Source organism: Pinus tabuliformis, chromosome 1_2, assembly GCF_031772625.1.
Source record: "Pinus tabuliformis cultivar Carrire ecotype Pingquan chromosome 1_2, CPIR1, whole genome shotgun sequence".
NCBI lineage: Eukaryota > Viridiplantae > Streptophyta > Pinopsida > Pinales > Pinaceae > Pinus > Pinus tabuliformis.
This window is the reverse complement of record NC_142298.1, coordinates 138,058,904-138,079,408: the sequence shown is the minus strand read 5'-3', so window position 1 is coordinate 138,079,408 and position 20,505 is coordinate 138,058,904. Positions and strand designations below refer to the sequence as shown.

Here is a 20,505-nt window from a genome sequence, read left to right as displayed (position 1 = left end):
AACAAATCAATACACAATTATAGAAATACCCGATGCATATAAATCTGCTCATGAACATAATAGCTCCAGTCCAGTCTTTTTCATTAAGATGGTTTCCAAAAGTACAAAAGTGCAAGCATCCAAAAGCCTTCTTCACAAAACCTCAGAACTCTGATCCAAGGATTCTCCTAAGATAGAATTAAAGTACATAAGTGCAAGCTTTTAAAGTGTTTCTTTATAAAATTCGGGACCCCTTCTTCAAAGACATGAAAGGATTTATATAATAAAAAAAATACTAAAATAGAAATTACATAAAGTTCTGAGGAGGTTTAAACAACTCTCCTTAAAATAAGTGACAGAATTACATAAAACAGAAATATTAAAATGACGAGCTCCAACATGTAACGATGTCTATTCCTTCATTCTTGTCTAAGCTCATAGATATCCATCATCGTCTTGACTTTAGTAGGTTGACATGTCCTCATGTGCAACTATCATGTATACACTGCATCTAAAAGAGTAGGAAGCATATGCATGGATGAGTCAGCGAGGAAATGCAACATTAGCCACTGACTATGTGGCTTCATCAGATATTTCCAATATACTTCCCAGTCAAGCTTTGTCAGCTATTTAATTGCCACTTATCTTGCTATGAAATTCTCTTGCTAGTGTGTTTCTAAGGTTTTGATCTCAAGGAGACTCCCAGGTGGGCATTCCCATATCAAATTTGCATTGTGAAGATTATCGTTGATGATCTCAATGATATTATTTGCAACATCAGTCGCTCTTGAAACTGCTCTTTCTGCCTGCTTTAGTTGAATATCCCAATCGGTATAGAGGATGTCTTTATGAGATTCCTCTATCCTGGGAAGCTCTGTTGCTTTGCCCTTTGGAGTATCTTTCCATGTAATATACCCTCAAATCTTTTCATTAATCTCATTGAATGTGATCCTCAGATCGAATGCTTGATTTATAAGTAAATAACTTTGCTTGCACATTGGATTGATGACTGATATATTCTGACAAAATGTTGCCTGTTGCTTAGATAATAAGGAATTGAGTTCTAATGTCTCTTTATGAAATCCTCAATCTTAGGATTATCTTTCAACTGATCTATAGAAAATTGCAGCTGTTGTATTTGACTATCTTTAGCACTTGTTTCTACTTGATACTGGAGTTTCAACTAGTCAAAACTCTATTGTAATTGGGCCATTTATGCCTACATTTGATGGTCTACATTCTATCTCTCTTTGTCCAACTATTCCTCTAGTTCTTGTATCCTTTCATCTTTCTCCCTTACCAGTTGTTTGACTTCCACTGCCTTTTCAATAGTGGCATATGCATAAGCACCTGCATACTGTGACAGTTTGGTCAGACTGTCTGAAGCATCCATGGGGGTGTCCTTCCATACTACATCCATTGGTTCATTATGAGTAATTATCACTGAGGATTGTCTTGTTCTCCTCCTTTTCCTCTATCTTTTTGCTACAACCCGATGCTTTAGAGTATAAAAGACAATAAGAGGAGGAATTGCCTCCACTCTGAGAACAATTTCTGTTGAAGGGAAGGTCAGGATGATTTCAATCTCTTCTGTGGTGACAACTATGTCAGTAACCCTATCAGTGAGCAATCTTTCTCCAGTGTTTTTGGGTGTATTGAATGTTGTTTCCATTTCAACATCCTTTCCCCCTGTTGTCCTCTTAGCTATTCGTCAAACTGCTTCCATGCCTCATCCAATTTATTTTTTAAGGGGGTTTCATCTATATGTACTTCAATGGAAACATCTTCCACTTCTTTCTCTATTGAGGCGTTTTCAGATTCCTTCTTAGTATCCTTTTCAGGACTCTTCTCCAGGCTCTTCTCTAGGTTCTTCCGTGAATCATGCTCTGAGTCATGTTGTGAGTTTTGCGATGAATTCTGGGTTGATTTCTGCGCTAAGGTTTGTTCATAACCTTGTTATGATTTCCTTTGTGAATCATGCTTAGAACTGTGTTCTAGGCCTTTTTCCAAACTTTTGCTTGAGCTATGTTCCATTTTAGCATTTGGCTTAGGGATTTCTAATAGATCCAAAGGGACCTTTTGTAACCTTTTCCTCCTGTACTAGGGAAACAGGCCAAAGGTGGGTTGAATCTCATAGTAGCCAAATGTTTTACTTGTGAAAACAACTCGGTTGACTGAAACAAGTCATCCAAATCATCCTCCTCATGGCTGAATTGTCTTATTTTAATTGAAGTAGTAATGTTCTGTGTGACCTTGTTGGGGTCACACTGTCTGCCAGGAATAGTGGCAAGATTTAAACAAGTGATGTGATCGATTTCAAGCGCAACATGCTTGAAATTGTGTAATGCATAGACATCGCATTGGAGGGGAAAGGAAGGCCAAATAGACTTTTAAAATTATTTAAGGGTCTTGGTTATCCCATCCCTTACAGTTTCGTAAGTAATTTCTCTAGCAAGTAGTTTGTCTGGCACATACCATGGAAGAACATGGGGAGGTGCTATGCTTCCAAAGAATCAAACATAAGTAAAAAATTCTTCCCCAAACCACCTACCTACTGGTAAAATATCAATATTGGCTTCATCAGATTACCTTGGGCCTTCTTGTCATAAACAGCTTGGTGGATGGGTAGCATAATCCCTTGGCAGATTTTGTAGAAATGAGTTTAAATTGGATTCCCATAGGACTTTGTGATATTTGTGAATTGGGGTAGGATCTTGAATAGTCCATTTCCACCCCATAGTTGGGAAATTAGTGGTGAAATAGATTGCATCCATAATGTAGGCACGCATAAAAAATGGTGGGACTGTTCTAGTGGTGACAAATCGTTTTTGCGTATATTCCCAAATTTGTAAGGAAAGGTTGTTAGACAAGATAGTACCCCAATCCATTATAAAAGAGTTTACTACTGCATCTATTAGCGGAACCCACTCAACAGAAAACTTGGTTGTATCGGCATACCCAAATAATCTACACATCATAGCTGCGACAATATTAAGAGTAAGGAGAAACGAGAGATGCTATAGGATACATACCCGATTTCTTTTGTTTGTATTTGTTTGCCTAATTGGGTCTGATGGTTCCTCATTATCTTTTGCGAAATGCTCGAGGAATGCTTTATCATATACCTTTTGTGGGTCTAGTATATGATACATTCTCTTCAGGTCTTCTGCTGTGAAGGAATTAATAACCTCTTGCCTTGAAGTCTAGAATGCACGGTCAAAAATGCCAATATTGTCTATTATCCATTTTACCGTATTGGTGTATGGTAAAATATTCGATGTAGCAACAATTCTGTGTAGGAAATAATTTGTAGCTTCAAAGTGAGAGGCTTCCAAAGAGGTAGTGGCATCTGATGTTGCTTTACTCTGGATTATCCTTGGACCCTCACTCTCCAGCAAGTGGTACATGGTTTCCCATGAGGAAGTACCGCTCTTGATAGTGCATGTTGTATTTGAGAATAATGGAGGCATTTTTGTTACATCAGATGTAGAACATTGTGTGGCTTTGCTGGCTTTCTTTCCTTTCTTAGACTTAGTCATTTTGTTACGCAATTTTCTCTCGGGAAAAACCTACAAATTGAGAATGTAGAGAGATGAAGAGAAATAGGAGTTAAACGTAGAAGAATTCAATCACATAAGGTTTTGAAATGATGGAAAGGGAATCTTAAATGTGAATTAATCCAAACAGGTCATCAAATCTCCTTAGGCTTTGTATCATAAATACCATTAGAATCCTTTAATAACCGAAATCATGGTTTCTTGTGGTTTATTTATTATTCATTAATATATCGCATTGCAAAACCTCTTCAAACGGTAAATAATACTATCTTTAAGTACCCCATCGATATGCGATAGCGATATCACTGTATCGGTTTATTAGGTGTGAGAGATGTGCAATTGCGATATTCGCATTATCACAATATCACAATCGACAATTTTGGGAGTAGTAGAGAATAGATATGGCCAAAATATTTTAGTGATTGTGATTGCCATAGTTGACATGGCACTATAGCGAGCCCATAGGTTTATTATTAGGTGCAACTTTTGTTTTAGCTTTATGATTTTCCTTAGGACGTGGTCTTTAAAAAACAACTTTATCGAAATCGGAGCAATTTGGAGTGATATAAGCGGAGATCATATTGGTACTCTTGCGATTTATCTGGACACAATTTGTTTTTAAAGAGTATATTTTATTGCTTCATCAAGTCCGGTGGGTTATCACATTTCGCAGTCGAAATGTTCCTCGGTCTTTATGACACCATTTTTATTATAATATTGTGATGTGTGGAGTTTTTTCCTATGAAGGATTTCCATTAATACTTAAGCTTTTTAAAGGATAAATATGTTTTGGTTCCCAAGGGCTATCTATTATCGCAATCACAAGTCATTATGGGTAAATGAAAATTTATTCATTCTAACTTTGCAATATGCGATATTGTCGAGTTTTCTTTTAAGGTAAGCCTTATTTAAGTCATTCAAACCTTAATGAGGGTTTATTTTTTTCCTGTGGCAAAAATCATAATTTTCTATTATAAATGGAAAATTACATGCTATAGATGTCGGTAGCATATGTTGTATGTGTGGTCGTAGCCATGAAAATATACAGGTTTGTACATAAGTGCCCACTAAGGGTATACCTTCAATGTTCAGTAAATATTTATACAAAAATTTCAAAATTGCTTTGCAAAATTTATGAGATATTAAAGATCATAAAAACTATGTAATTAGGGTCTATCAGCCCACTATTGCATCCGGTCTATATATGTCATGTGATAATATTGGAAGATCTCTTCCTCCCTCTTTTCCTGGATCAACCATTCACCCCTAGGTTGATGCGCTGCCTCCTTTGAAAGCTGATCTGCAACCTAGTTGCGCTCCCTGTAAATGTGGAGACATGTAATCTGTTCAAATTGTGATTTTAAATGCAATGCATCATCCAAAATGTTCTTGAGAGAATGTACATGACAAGAAGATGTGAAATTGAACCAATTGATGACAATCTTAGAATCCCCAAAGATTTGAATGTGTCTACAGTTATGATACAATGCAAAGTATAATAAATGGCAGAGTGTGATGAGCTCGGCAAAGTTGTTAGTGCCAGCACCAAGCCCCATGCAGATTCAGAAGGAGTGACTGTCGGATAGGTGTAGCAGGATACCCCCCCCCCCACACCCCTGGTCTTGGGCAGAGCCGTCGAAATAAGCCCATGGATGGTCGTGGTCAATCACTTCAACAGTGATAGAGCGAGCAGGAGTGGATTGTTCATCGTCAAGGATTTCAATGAAATTGTTGCAGATTTTAGTGATAATCAATTGCCACCAAATATGCGAATTGTTAAAAATGATTTTGTTCAGACTTAACTAGATATGCCAGCATACAATCAGCGGGAGGTTGTGATTCTTCACGTTGGGGGAAACTGTCCACCAACTGTTGTGACCATCCTAGCACTGTGTCATGTTCAATGAGGAAAGGACTTGCTCCTAGATGTGATGAGTGGTTGTGCAGGACAGGAAGAGGTGACCATTCGATTCCTCCTCCTATTGACAAATGACACACCAAGAAGGACCCAAGAATGATATTTTCATCAGATTAATTCCTGTTGGATTCTTGTTCATAATGATGTTCCACATGAAGAGCCGCATTCGCGGTGGTGCCTTCAGCTTCCAGATCACTCTCCACCATCCCTCCAGAACAGGGGGTTTATGTGCAACATGAATAATGGGATATCCCTCTTTAGGAGAGTAGGCTCCATGAGCTACAGGGGCCCATATGAGATCATCGTCGCCATCAAATATGCGAACATGTGATCCAGATAAGGCATTTGTATAGTTCCCCAATCCTGTATCCACTGATCTGGGATGCCAAAAGTAGCTGTAGATTTCCAAGCTTGTAGGAATATAGTCGAATTATGTTCATCCACAATGTGTGAAATCGAGTTAATGCCCCTGTAACTTAGGAATGCAACCAGTGTCAGAGGGAGTTGATATAGGTTGCCACATCCTATCCATGGATCTATCCCAATGAGGACTGTTGTTCCATCATTTATTTTCCGGTTAGGCCGCTCCTGATGGTAGGGAGGGTTTGTATTACAACCTTCCATATGATTGATATTCCTTTCTTTTTCCAGGCTAGTAGGAGGACCCAGACCATGAGTTTTTGGGGCCAAATGTATTTATTGATGACCACTTATGTCCACAGACTTCTGGACTTTAGGAGGAGCCATCCCAATTTGGCAGCCAATTCATGTGCAAAGGTAGGGAGATCTTTGAGGCCCCATCCTCCCCATTTTTTTGGTAGTGCAATGCGACTCCATCTAACCTAAGCAAATGGATTCCCTTCCTTGCGCCCCTTCCAAAGGAAATTGCAGCAATTTTTTTGTATTCTTGAAAGAATGCCTTGTGGAATCTAGGCATGTGACATCTAGTATACCAGAGTGGCTTCTAGGAAAGATTTGATGAGAACCAATCACCTTGCTCTGGATAAGAATCGATGGTTCCAGTTGATCAACCTTTTTTCCACCTTAATCACCAACCAAGTCCAGTCAGCAATTTTGTATCCATGTGATTTAATGTGGAACCCCAAATATTTTAGTCCATCCTCTAGTAGAAGGCATTGGAAGGGAAACTTCTTATAATCATGTCTAATTTCCTATGGTGAGCAAGCCGAGAAAGTGATGGTGGACTTTGGTATATTGGTTTCCATCCTAGTGGCTGAACAGAATAGTTGCAATACATCATAGAGAGTATTAAAGTCATGTATGCCTCCATTGAGGAATATAAGCACATCATCAACGAAAAGGAGATGGGTAAGGATACATTGATAAGTGATTTTGAGTCCCTGTAATCTCCCACCTCTTTTCTCATGTGAGATTAGCCTACTGAATCCCTCCATGACCAGTAAGAAAAGTAATGGGGAAGTGGACATCCTTGCCTGAGACCCCTCTCAACATGAAGAAATTGGATGCAGATCCATTGATAAGAATGCTAAATGAGCTAGTAGAGATGCAACACATAATCCATCAAATGAAAGATATTGGGAAGTCGAGATGTGTGAGTAACATCCTAATATAGAGCCAACTAACACGATCAGAGGCCTTTGATAGGTCTATTTTGAGACTGGCTCCTTTCAGGTTCTTCAGTTTGATTGAGTGGAGGGCTTCTTGAGCAATACCTATTGCCTCATGGATCTGTCAATTGTGGAGGAAAGCAAATTTTTTAGAAGATATGTTGTCTAAGAGGATGGGTTTAATATGGTTGGCGATGATTTTGGCTATAATCCTATATAGGCAGTTGCAAAGGGAGATGGACCGAAAATCATTGAAATATTGGGGGGAATCCACCTTTGGTATGAGGGCAATAAAGGTGGTATTGATGGCTTCATACGTACGCAAAAAAATTATGCATTCCTCTACGACCTTGAGTAGATCCAAGCATAAAGTCTCAAAAAAGGCTGAGTAGAATTCTACAGACCATCCATCAGGACCAAGGCTTTTATCCTTCTTGAACCATTTCAGGGTGCTCTCCAATTCCCCCATGGTTATTGGTTTGTTAAGGTCATCAGATATGTCTTGGTCAACAAACTGAGGGAAATGACCAACAATACAAATAATTTCAGCAAGCAATGCTGCCAGCAGAGCTTTGAAGAGCTACTGAAAATGTGAATTTCCTAGGTTTGCCAACTGATGAAATGTTTGTGCATATTGTCCATGATAAGTAGGCATTTTACAGATGGTGTTACAAGCCCGCTTTCCCTTGGCATAATTGTGGAATTATTTTGTGTTGTCATCCCCTGCCTTTAGCCAAATGGCTCTGCTTCTAAGTCATCAAGTCTCCTATAGTTCTTGTAGTATCTTGGATCTTTGTGCCTCTAGATCAGTGAGGGTAGATTTTGCTTCAACAGAGATGAATCCCCCACCCTCGTCATCTATCAAATCAGCAAGTTGGTGTTCAATATCATAAAGAGTCTGGTCATCTCTGGATCGTTTTTCTTTGGCCTATTGAATGGATAGACTTTTAAGTTCCATAAGATTCAAAAAAAGTCCTTCTGCCAGATTCCATCCTTGTGTAGGAGGATGGTCTCTCCAAAACTAAGTAACTAATTTATGATAAGTAGGGTCCTGTAACCAAGTCTAGTTGAACTTATAGGGTACTTTGGGCTTTTGGGATGGACCAACCAGTTCCAGATAAATGGGGGAGTGATCATAGATCCCCCCAAATCCAACCCATTGACGAAAATTTGTGAGGGTGCCAAGCAAGTCCTCTTTGATGAGGAATTGGTCCAATCTCCTTCCTAGCTCCACATCACCAATCCTCCTATTATGCCAAGTTGGTTGCTTTCTGTTCATAGGGATGTCAATCAGGTGATGATGTTCCATTAAATGATCCATGTGATTTGATAGAGGATCCAACTACGAATGATGTCCCCAGGATTCTTCATGACCAATCGTGAAATTGAGGTCACCTCCAAAAATAATATTATTAGAATTAATCAGGGAGAGTTGCAATAGGTGGTTCTAGAATTCCATCCTATTGTGATTTGGTGCATAGAAATTGACAATGCAAAGGTTTCTGCCCAACTCTGAGGAGAAAATGTCCATTCCCAGAAACCCAGGGCCTCCCCAAACAAATATGGGGTTGATGGAATGGGTGTTTATGCCCAATGCAATATCCCCAGATCTCTCATTAATATCTAGGGCATGAAAGCACCAGCTAGGCAACATAGACTGTAGTATCCAAGTAATCTGCTCAGCCTTCCCTAGTGTTTCTTGAAAAAATACAATGTCGGATGGCTCTGTATCCAAGAGCCTCTTGAGAGCTAGTTTTTTGGTAGGGCTAGCTAACCCTCTACAATTGAAGGACAACCACTTCATGGGAGGTCCAGAATGAGGGTGTTATTTGATCTAAAAACCCTATCAATGGTAGATTGTCTGCCTAGAGCAACATCTACCTCGACAAGCATGATTTCTCTCGAAATATTAGAATGGCGTCCACAAGAGGGTTTGGTCTTAGCTAGAAGAGAGGAAAGATCTAATCCAGCAGGGTCAGGTGAAATGGATACTCAGGAGAAGAGATTATAGGAATGTGAATGAGAAGAGGTGGAGGGCTCATATGGGGTGATGGGGCCAACTCCAGTAACAACGAGTGGGGTGGTGGAGAAAAGTGATGAAGGAATATCAAGAGGAAAAGTGAGAGGGGATGTGTTCGAACAAGGAATGGATGCAAAAGCAACATGTATTTGTTGTGTAGTGCATTCAAAATAAATAGAAGAGCATAGAGGAGGAAGAGTACCCGTGGAGAGAGCAGCCACAGTAGCAGTCCGAGATCTCGTCATGGGTGGGGATGTAAGCTGCAAAGTGACAGAGCAAGTTGGCAGAGAGATGTCCCCATCCATATCCGTTGGATTGGCAGAGCGTGAAGGTTGTTCTTTAACCTGAGGTTCTTCTATATGTGGTTGCTTAATGCCTTTTGCTGATGAAGAGGCCATCGATGAAACAAGTGGGCACTCCTTATATAGATGCCCGACCTTATGACACCTTCTACACCTGAAGGGGACCCCCTCATAGTCTAGGATTTGTTTGTGGGTGAAATGCCTCTAGTGTAGAGTGATCTTTTCCTCCAATCCTTCTCTAGTGTCCAGGTGAACCAGAATGCAGGGCATGGATTTATTTCCAGATGATTCGTAAGTCTTGTCATGATCCAGATATGTGCCCAATGCATTGCCATTGTGAATGAAGAAATCCTTCGACCAGAAATGTAGAGGCATCCCTAGAAGATGAACCCATATCGGACCTTCACCCAACTACTCCCATTCTAGATCAAAAAGGGGGCTCCATCATTTTAGTAGCATCGTGGCCAATTCAATATGCCAATAGTGTGAAAGAATCTAGTCTATGTATTCTTCTTGGTGAAAGTTGAGAGCGAACCAACCGCAAGTTAGAATGGTGATCGACAGAAGTTCTTTGAGGAGGGTGCCCCAAATATCCATGGTCCAGAGGCGGAACCTCTTAGCTGAGTAGGTTTGTCCCCTCACACACCCCACGAGAACCCTATTTGCAGTATCCACCACCTTGCCCATAGTGATGTCTTCCCTGAGCCTGAGATTGATTTCCTTACCCGTGGCCTTGACACACTTGCCCTTCTTGGCCTTACTAGTCTGTGGAGCCATCGGGTGGTCCCATAAGGGGTCCCCTCTACCTTGTAGAAACACCTGTGGAGAGAGCAATACGTTCTTAGGGTTGGCAGCCGGGATGTTAATGTAGCCAGAAGGGATGGGGAAGCTACACGGAGGGCAGGTAGGGTTAGGGTTAGGAACGCTTTCCAGAGTGGAGAAATTGGGAGAGGATAGCCCAGATTGAGATAGCCCAAAAGTCATGGGGATGCCGGAAAATGCGACATGTTGGAGAGTCACAGATGGAAGGGAGTAAAATGTAGGGGAGGGAGCGATGCAAGCAACTAAAAGGTTGAGCGTAGCGAGTGATAACGGAGGGCAGTCAAGCTCAGATGTGGCATCAAGTGTAGCAAAATCTGACAGGTAGGGCACGAATGTTCAAGGAGGTTTAGTGACAGATAGCGGTTCAGTCCGTAAGAGGGGCAGTGAGCAATGGGGGTCAGAACCCGACATAGCATGTGGGCATGTCCATATTGACTCGTAGGGATTCAGGTCGGCGGAATAGTCGACAATGTCCAAATCCATTCCAACAACTACAAATGGAATTGGGGATGCAGGTAATAATCAAAGAAGGGGAATGGTGCGAGCCCGCAAGCTGTCAAGGTGAGTTCACACATGAGGTGGATAGCGAGAAGATAATGACAACATTAGGTCGGTGCCTTTTACCTGAGACCCTGTAGAGTTGCAGTGCGGAGCGCCCTTCTCTCCATCGCTTTAGCTATGAGGGTTTATTTATTAACAAATCAAATTTATTTTTGAGAAAATCCCTAAATTAAACTATATTCTTATGTTTTTTAATTTTTTAAAGGGTCCCTATTTATTTTTACAATCATCTCTTAAGTTATTTATGTAAAACAAATTTGGGGGTTGTTGCACAACACAACAGGTTCCAATCCTTTGCATGGCTACTTGAGATTTACTTTTGTTGTAGTTTAGTCATAGTGAGTTCCTTGGCACACATCAAGGTTTGATCGTTTTTTAAGGTAATTCCTTGGCACATTGGTAAACCCATTTATCAAGTGAAATATCTATGGTTTAACTCTAGTTTTATTATTCACAGTGTTTTAGTTCACAAAGGTTTCAAAGTTCTTGTAGTTGAGTTTATGCTTGCCTAGTTTTGCCATTTTTTTCTTGATTATTTAATTTATGCGTTAATGACCTTGCATATTTTTTGTTGATATTAAGTTTTGAAACACTATTAGAGATTAAATTCTTTATCACCAATAAGTAATACGCTAGGCCTTATGTAATTTGACATGGCTCTTATAGTACTTATAAGACTACAAATTGATTTATGTGTGGGGTGCACATTCTCAATTTTTAAAAACTATAGTACGATGAATGTGTAAATCATCTTTGTAAGTCACCTCATTCATTACCATTGGATCAATCTCTTGACAAACAACAGTACTCCACCTCCATGAGTTGCCATGCTTTAGTACCCTATTGCCTTATTGACACCCATGCTACTTATTCCATATGAGGATCAAGAGTCCATATATTCTACATTATAGAGAAAGATTTATAGTTTCCGCTTGTTATTATCTTGATCCATTCCCTCAAACTCCCGAGTGACTCGTATTATTTGTGGGTTATCATGCTAAATGATTTGCTACATTCCATTGGTCTCTTGTATCACCCATGACCCATATACCATATATGTTTTATCTTATCATTCATCATTCATTCAATGAGACATATGCATGGGGCCCACCCTTGGTTGCTTCATTTGTCATTACTCTTTCCACATATGTAATTTGGCACCACTTGGCTACATTTTTGGGGCATTCACATCCTTGTTTATAACTTATCCCAATTCTTTTATTTTTTGTGAAAAACAAAATGAGAAAACACCAACAAAACATTAAAAAACACAAAACAATATGGAAAAGCTCAACCCTTACAATATTCCATCATCAAAAGGCATCTCTTTTATGTTAATATTTTTTGTCACCCTTGAGTGGGGCATCCATATTGAGTCACCCATATATACATAGATTATATTAGTTGATTACATACCACCCATTTTTTCCTAGTCAATTTCATTATTATGGTTTTCAGTGTTTGTGTTTGCAATACATTGTTCTAGTCATCCTTATCCATGAGCCATCTCATGTCCTACGTTTACCTTTAACTTTGTGATCCTTAATACACCATCTACGTAAATCCTCCTACATGGTTTTATAACTCAACACCTAGTTGAGCTCTATCGATTTGGTAAATATATATTGCCTAGGTCAGTTGTCCTTTATGTTTCATTCAAGTGAAGTCCCAAGTTTCCTACTCATTTGCAAACTCATTCACATGTGTTTTATTGTACTTGTTTATATTAGTCACTTGTTGACCCTTTACATCATGTCAATCTCTAGGTATTCCTAGATCCCGATTCTAGTGAACCTTCCTCCATTAGCATAACTTCATTTATTTTAGGGGATTGGTTTAGAGGTGATGCATGACATAGGATCATACACATATAGTCAATAACATTTCTCTTTGCTTCAATATTTATCACATGCTCGAAGTCAACATCAATCACCTCATGTAGATATTTATCCATTAGTGGTCAAAATGTTCCAAATCTAATTGATATCCCCATAATTGTATAGCTCTTTCTCCAACATTATGTAGAGCACCCAAGATAGGAACCACTCTCTAGGTGACACCCTACATAATTTGGTCCCACATCATTATGGATATACTTGCTTTCGTGGTTCTTCACCCTCCTAGGCACCATTGTTACCTCTCAATATCCTCATATAGCACTCTTTCTTGGTAGTTGAGATTATCTTCATCAGTGTGGAAAATGGTATTCAACTATGGCATCAAGTGACTATTTCTCCTATTGGAATTTTCTTTGACAATTTTTTCAACCATCGGAATTCTTGGATAATTTATAAAAAAGAGTTGTAAATGTAATGCCGATTAGTTATTTTTTCTCCTCAAGTAGTCCTTCATCCTTGGGCTCTCTCTCTCTCACATAAGCATTTAGGAAAGAAACAATGATGCCTTTCAGCTATACAAGGTGCTCCTAACCTCACACATAAGGGGGCAACCTTTACCACATCAATTTCACTCACCAACATCATTTAAGTGGTTATCCTAGAAGGCATCACTAGTGCATAATCATTGACACAATGTGGCACATTATACCACCCCAATGCTATTTGGCACCTAATTTAACAAAGTCAAATCTTTAGTCCACTACTTCTTTGATCTTGTAGTCAGTATTTTACTAAAAAGTGCAAGTCACATGGATAATATTTTGATACCCATGTGACCTAGGTAAAGGGGGAATTGAGCTACTTATGCAACACATCAACAATAACAAAGTTGGTTAAGCATCAATGCACTAGCATACAAGACTAGCTTGAGTTCACATCTCATGAATTTTTGGTTCTTTGGCCTCCTAAGGATTTTATTCAAGTAGGTGGGATCCCATTGAGAAGTGGAACATTCAAATTGGAGCAAGTTTACCCTTGGAGCTTGAGTTTTCCCTATAAAAGAGAGCGACATGGTTGCATTTCAAGGAGGAAAACATTACAAGGTTATGTTGAAGGAATGAATTTGGAACTCATACATCTATCTCTTTTATTTTTAACATTCATTGCCTTCATGCTTGTTTGTGTTCTTTCAACAAAGAACGAAGGTTTCTTCATCCATTAGAGTTAAAGAGAGCATTCAATGAAGAAAATGACCAACCTCATGGAGAGCTTCAGAGTGCACTTGTACCATTCACTTTTGTCAATGGGATACTTATTATTTTTGCTTTTCTATTGGACATTAATATAAGTATTGTTGCTTCCCCACTTCTTTCCATTTGAATGATGTTTGTATGGTCAAATTCATAATTTACTTGTGCTCATGCTTACCTATTATTTAGTTCTTGTTGTAAAGCTTTTGTGCTTGCTCAAATTTCTTAATTGTCTATTTGCAACCTAATTAAATCAAGTGGTTTGGTACATCATTGTTATTAACCACCAAGTAGCCTATATCAGAAGTGATTGGTGAGACAATTTACCATTGGTGAGGTCAAGCAATTCACATGGTTATCTCTTTATTTTGGGTTAGGTTTAGGGATTTGCCACTTCACATGGTTGTCTCTTTACATTGGCTTTAGGTTTAGGGTTTTGTCACAACACTTTGAAACCATACTTAGGTTGACTAGAAAATAGGTTAACAAAAATGAGTAAACTCAAAATTGATTGTATTATGTACATTGGTAAATTGAGTTGGCATAGACTAATTGATTATGGATAACTAGAAGGTATGATATTATGCATCAAAATCATATCAATCCCTATACCACAACCTTGGTGAGTTGGGGTGTTTTATCAAAGTGAAGGATTTGTGACAACATTTTATGCCCAGGACCATAGTAAAGTTGACCATAAATTTAGTTATAAAAAACCAACAAAACTCAGAATTGATTCTATTATCCATATTGGTAAATTGAGTTAGCCACAAACTCATTGATTATAGATGACTGAAAAATATGACTTATAAATCATAATCATATCAATATCTACACCTCATACCTTAAATATATATATATATATATATATATATAATTTATTTATTTTAATAAAGTCTTTTGAATTAATCACATTTCAAGTTGCAAATAGACATTTGAAACCAACCAATATAATTTATAAAAAAATATAATATAAATATTTATTATTTGAATTGTATTTTTAAATATATAAACACATTTAGTATTTTACGTAACATACTCAAATTATATGTAAATTACACCACTCACCTATATAATTCCAAAAAATATACTCAAATTATATGTAAATTGCACCACTCACCCATATAATTCCAAAAAATTAACAGTTTTGGGTAAACTTAACCAAATAATACTCAAAAAGACAATAACATTTAACATTTAAACTACGCGTTCTTTTCTGCCATGTAAATTTTTCGAATTGGGAGTCGGGACCGCTGTCACACTCCTGGGGAATTTGATCACGCACTTTGAGAAATGGGAGGGGAATTACATTTCCTGTTGGATTAAGCTACTCTTAGGTTTACAAATACGAAACAAAGATTATATCAGAAGAGGTTGATTCAAATCATTCATAAAAGAATGCTACGGAGGGGACACAGACAGGCCGGAGCTAATCTAGTTCTAGTCCACTCCTTTTTTTTGCCAAGAACAGATACCAAGGAGTTTGGTCTTTGAGTGAAGCAATATATTCCCAGTGCTTTATGGAACCATTTAAAAGATCGGAATTGGAAGCATATGCCCACATTATCAACGCCACAAATGCATGGCGTTCACTCCAATGTCGATGTCAATGTCCGTGGCAGCCAATCACAAGAACAGCAGCAGGCGTTTCTATGGAAAACTACTGCAAAACACCATCACAAACCCTGCGATTGGAATTGCAATGGACAAATGCCAAAACATTAATAACTATGTCACTGCCAATGCCACAGATATCAGTGCATTGTGCAGAGAGAACAGATTAAAAGAAGCACTGGTTGTTCTGCAGAGATCAATTTGCATAGACTCTAAAAGTTATGCTTGTGTATTCTGGGCGTGTGGCAATCTGAAAGCCCTCAGAGAGGCTGAGCAAGTTCATACCCACATGATTGTTCGTGGAATTGAAACCGATGTTTACTTGGAGTCCAAACTTCTCAGCATGTACGCTAAATGTGGGAACCTGTCTAACGCAAGTTTAGTTTTCGAAATGGTGCCAAGTAAAAATTTGTTCTGTTGGAATGCTATGATGATAGCATATTCTAGCCATGGTTCTTGTGAGGATGTCCTTGGGTTTTATCATCGTATGCAAAGGGAAGGTGTCCAGCCGAACAATTATACCTTTCCCTGCGTTCTGAAGGCATGTGCTGGCCTTGAAGCTCTGAAAGAGGGCAAGGAGATTCATGATTTTATAATAACAAGTGGGTTTGAGTCAAATATCTTTGTGGGTAATTCACTCGTAACTATGTATGCAAAATGTCGAAGTATGGAGGATGCACGCAATATGTTTGACAAAATGCCCCAAAGAGATGTCGTGTCCTGGAATGCTCTGATTGCTGGGTATGTCCACAATGGCTATTTTAATGAGACTCTACAGCTTTTCCATCAAATGCAGCGGATGGGTATCAAACCCAACTCAGTTACCATTGCCAGTGTTCTGCCTGCATGTGCTTACTTGGGAGATTTGCAGCACGGCAAGGAAATTCACAAGTATATAAGCAGGAGCGGATTGCAGACGGATGTTTTGGTTTGGAATGCGCTTGTAACTTTGTATTCCAAGTGCGGGAATTTATGGGAAGCACACCAGGTGTTTCATACAATGCCGAAAAGAGATGTTGTTTCATGGAATGTAATGATAGCAGGCTATGCTCAGAATGGCCAATTAGAAGAAGCTTTACAGCTCTTTCATCAAATGAAAGTTGCAGGGGAAATGCCAAATGTGAGCACGTGGAATGGAATGATTGCAGGGTGTGCGCAAAATAGACAATATAATGAAGCCTTGAGATTAGTTCGGGAAATGCAGCTAGCCAATGAGACACCCAACTCAGTCACCATCACCAGTGTTCTCCCGGCATGTGCTCATATAGCAGCTCTAGAGCGGGGCATGGAGATGCACAATTACATAACCAAACGTGACCTTGGATTAAACGTCTTTGTGGGTACAGCTCTCATAGACATGTATGCCAAATGTGGGCATCTGGAGAATGCTCGCCTAGTGTTTGAAATTTTTTCTCAAAAAAGTGTCGTGTTGTGGACTGCAATTATTTCTGGATATGCTATACATGGCCATGGTGAAGACGCCCTTGCACTATTCTATGAAATGCAAAATGCAGGCATGAAACCAGACTATGTTACCTTCACTGCTGTTTTATCTGCGTGCAGCCATGCAGGCCTGGCAGATGAAGGTTGGCGTTGCTTTGACAGCATGAGTCGAGATTACCAAATCACACCCTCTGTGGAGCACTATGCATGCATGGTTGACCTATTGGGCCGTGCTGGCCGTCTGGATGATGCAATTGAATTTGTTAAGAACATGCCAGTGGAACCTGATGCTAGTGTGTTGGGATCCTTGCTCGCTGCAAGCAGGATCCATCACAACGTAGAGCTAGGAGAACATGTTGCGCAACAGCTCTTTGAGTTAGAGCCTGAAAATACTGGAAACTATGTACTGCTGGCAAATATATATTCTGAGGCTGGCAGGTGGGTTGATGCAGGAATGGTGAGAAAGTTGATGAAAGACAGAGGATTAGCGAAGAGTCCAGGATGTAGCTGGATTGAGCTGAAGAATAACATGCATGTATTTGTAGTAGCAGACACATCACACCCTGAAACTGAGAAAATCTATGGAAAACTGGAAAGCTTAGCTCATCAGATGAAAGAGGAAGGCTATATGCCAAATACAAATTATGTTCTAGATGGAGAGGATGAAGAGGAGGAATATATGCTTCATGCCCATGATGCCGTATGATGTTCAGGTGGAGAAATAATGTATTTTGTCCATCCATGGGAAGAAGCCATGACATACATTTTTGTATGTTTACAGAATTGCTTAGTTATTGGTTGCCTGCTTCCATGACAATGTTGGCAATGATATATTTCAATATTGTCATGGCACAACATCTTTCTAAGTTAAAGCCTGAAAAATACTGGAAATTGTGTACTGCGGGCAAACATATATGCTGAGGCTGGCAGGTGGGTTGATGCAGGAATAATGAGAAAGTTTATGACAGGATTAATAAAAAGTACAGGAGGTTGCTGGATTAAGGTGAAGAACAACATGCATTTATTGTAGTAGCAGATAGATCACACCTTGAAAGCGAGTAAATCTATGCAAAACGGGAAAGCTTGGCTCATCAGATGAAAGAGGAAGCCTATATGCCAAATACAAATTATGTTTTGCATGATGAGGACGAAAACGAGGAATATATACGTTATGTCCATGGTACCATGTGATGTTCAGGTGGAGAAACAATATATCTGTGCATCCATGGCAAGAAGTCATGATGTACATTTTTGAGAGTTTATCAGATTGTTTAGTTATGACTTACCTACATCCATGACTATGTTAGCAATGATATTTTTCAGCACTGCCATGGCAGTGGGCACAACAGCTTTTTGAATTAGAGTCTGAAATTACTTGAAACGATGTAGTGCTATCAAACATATAATGCTGAGGCTGGCAACTAGGTTGACGCAGGAATGGTGAGCAAGTTAATGCAAGACGGGATTAGCGAGGAGCCTAGGATGTAGCTGGGTTAAGGTGAAGAATAGAATGCAGTTACTTGTAGTAGCAGAGAGATCACACCCTGAAACTGAGAAAATCTTTGAAAAAGTGGAAAGCTTGGCTTACCATATGCAAGAGGAAGGCTATATGCCACATACAAATTATATCTGCATGGAGAGGATGAAGCGAGGAATATATGCTTTCATGTCCATGGTGCTGTATGGTGTAGGTCAGGTGCAGAAATATAATATTTTGTGCGTCCATTGCAAGAAGTGATTGCTTACTTTTTTGAGTGTAAATGTGAAATGCATAGTTGTAAGTTGTAACTTACCTACTTCAACGATTTTGTTGGCAATGATATTTTTCAGTACTGCTAGCTGCTTCAGCTGAGAAGATATGGAGAGTCTATTTGCCTATCTGTCTATTTATGCTATGTGTACAAGCTATGAACATGTATGCCCACTGAACGAGTACCTGTGCATAGTCTCAGTTTTCCCTAATAACAGGGTATGATAAAAAATTGTTATCTTTGCTTCTGTAGTATATCCTTAGGGATCCATTTTCGGGGTGGAGTGCTTTAGTTGTGCAAGCAGACCATGTAGATTAGATGTCTGATAGTATTTCTGGTTGAAGGAGAATTGATGTACGTGTCCTTGGACATCTGTTGGGAAGCAGTGAGCACTGAACTTTATGCCAAGTCACAGGGGACTCCCCACTGCCATCATAGCCAACCTTTCAGGAATAGAAATATTTCCATTTGTGTCAGCTACTTGAGCATCAATAAATAACATTTTGGTCAATGTTCCTAAGCATTAATAAATAACATCTTAGTCAATGTTCTTAAAAGAAGCAAGATAGTGTGGAAAGAACTTTCCCCCAAATTATGAGAACATTTCATTCTCATGTTTCCTGTGAGTAACCCTACATATGAAAACTAAAACTCAATAAAATGCCTAAGCAAAAGCTAAGACTTGACATCAGTATTTCAACTTTATGTCACATTTCAACTTATTTAATCAATGTAGGTTGGTTTGTTTTCCAGATTCCTTTAATTTTGCATCGTTAGTTATTGCTTTTCCTGGATTATTCAATTTTGTATATTAGATTCTAATCTGATTTATTTTGTATCATAGTGGTATTTTGTGTTTTTATTTTATTAATTTGTTTTCATGAACTATATACCTAACTTCATGATTCATTTCACCAATAGGCCTTTGATATGAGAGTAGGGAATCCTTCCATGTAAAGAAAATTTTGACTTTATTTATTATATATTTGTTTCTGTATAAGTCAAAATGAAGCTTTGCAATTAACTAGCCCAACCTCAGATCACTAAGAGACTAGGTCTAGAGGCATCCCTTACGTTACGTTACGAGGTCAATGTGGAAATGTGACAACACATAATGTAATTATGAGTAAAATCTTTATTAATTACTACCAGGTAATTTTGTATGTAAGTTTTGTAACAAGATTCATATAGCGGTTATGTAACGGAGGAGAGTAGCAGTTATGTAATGGAGGAGAGTAGCAGTTATGTAATGGAGGAGAGGCTCATATGAAATTGGTGAATGATAGAGAATTATTTTTTATTAATAAAAATTTCCAATTCCTTGTCCTGTGGAAGTTTCTTTTACCACGTAAAATATTTCGTTTACCACATAAAATATTTGTGTTTACTTATGTGTCTTTCAGTTTACATTCAGTTTTTTTACATTTCTTTTCTTGTGGGATGAGCTGTTCAAACCAACAAATGGTCGAGTAGCTATTGAAATGAGTCATCGTTGCAGTGAGAAAGGAAATCCTTGTACGTTGAAGGACGCAACAGTCATTTGAACAAAGCCGGACTGAAAATGCGCTATGCGTAATTGAAGGTTACAAGGTTACGGATTGTTGAAGGGCGACGTTGAGAAAACAACAGCCGCCAAGTTGCTATGAAGGATCCGCTCGTTATGAGAAAAGACACAGTCGTTTTATGCATGAAGTCAAAATTAAGCTGTCAGTCAAAATGAAAATGCGTTGATGGTCGTGACTGCTGCGGCTGCAGAGAACCCTGAAGTGAAAGGGTCTAGCTGTCTGCCGCTGGAGAAAAAAAAAGGAAATCGTTTTGTTTAAAGCCGCCAGTCAAACAAGAAGTTGCCGCTGCAGAAAAA

The 20,505-nt window shown here is 38.9% G+C and overlaps 1 pseudogene; it reads left to right on the top strand.

The window, feature by feature from the left end:
- The first annotated feature begins 15,060 nt into the window (after positions 1-15,060).
- On the top strand, positions 15,061-18,710 carry LOC149204904 (pentatricopeptide repeat-containing protein At1g20230 pseudogene; annotated as a pseudogene).
- The last annotated feature ends 1,795 nt before the right edge of the window (positions 18,711-20,505 follow it).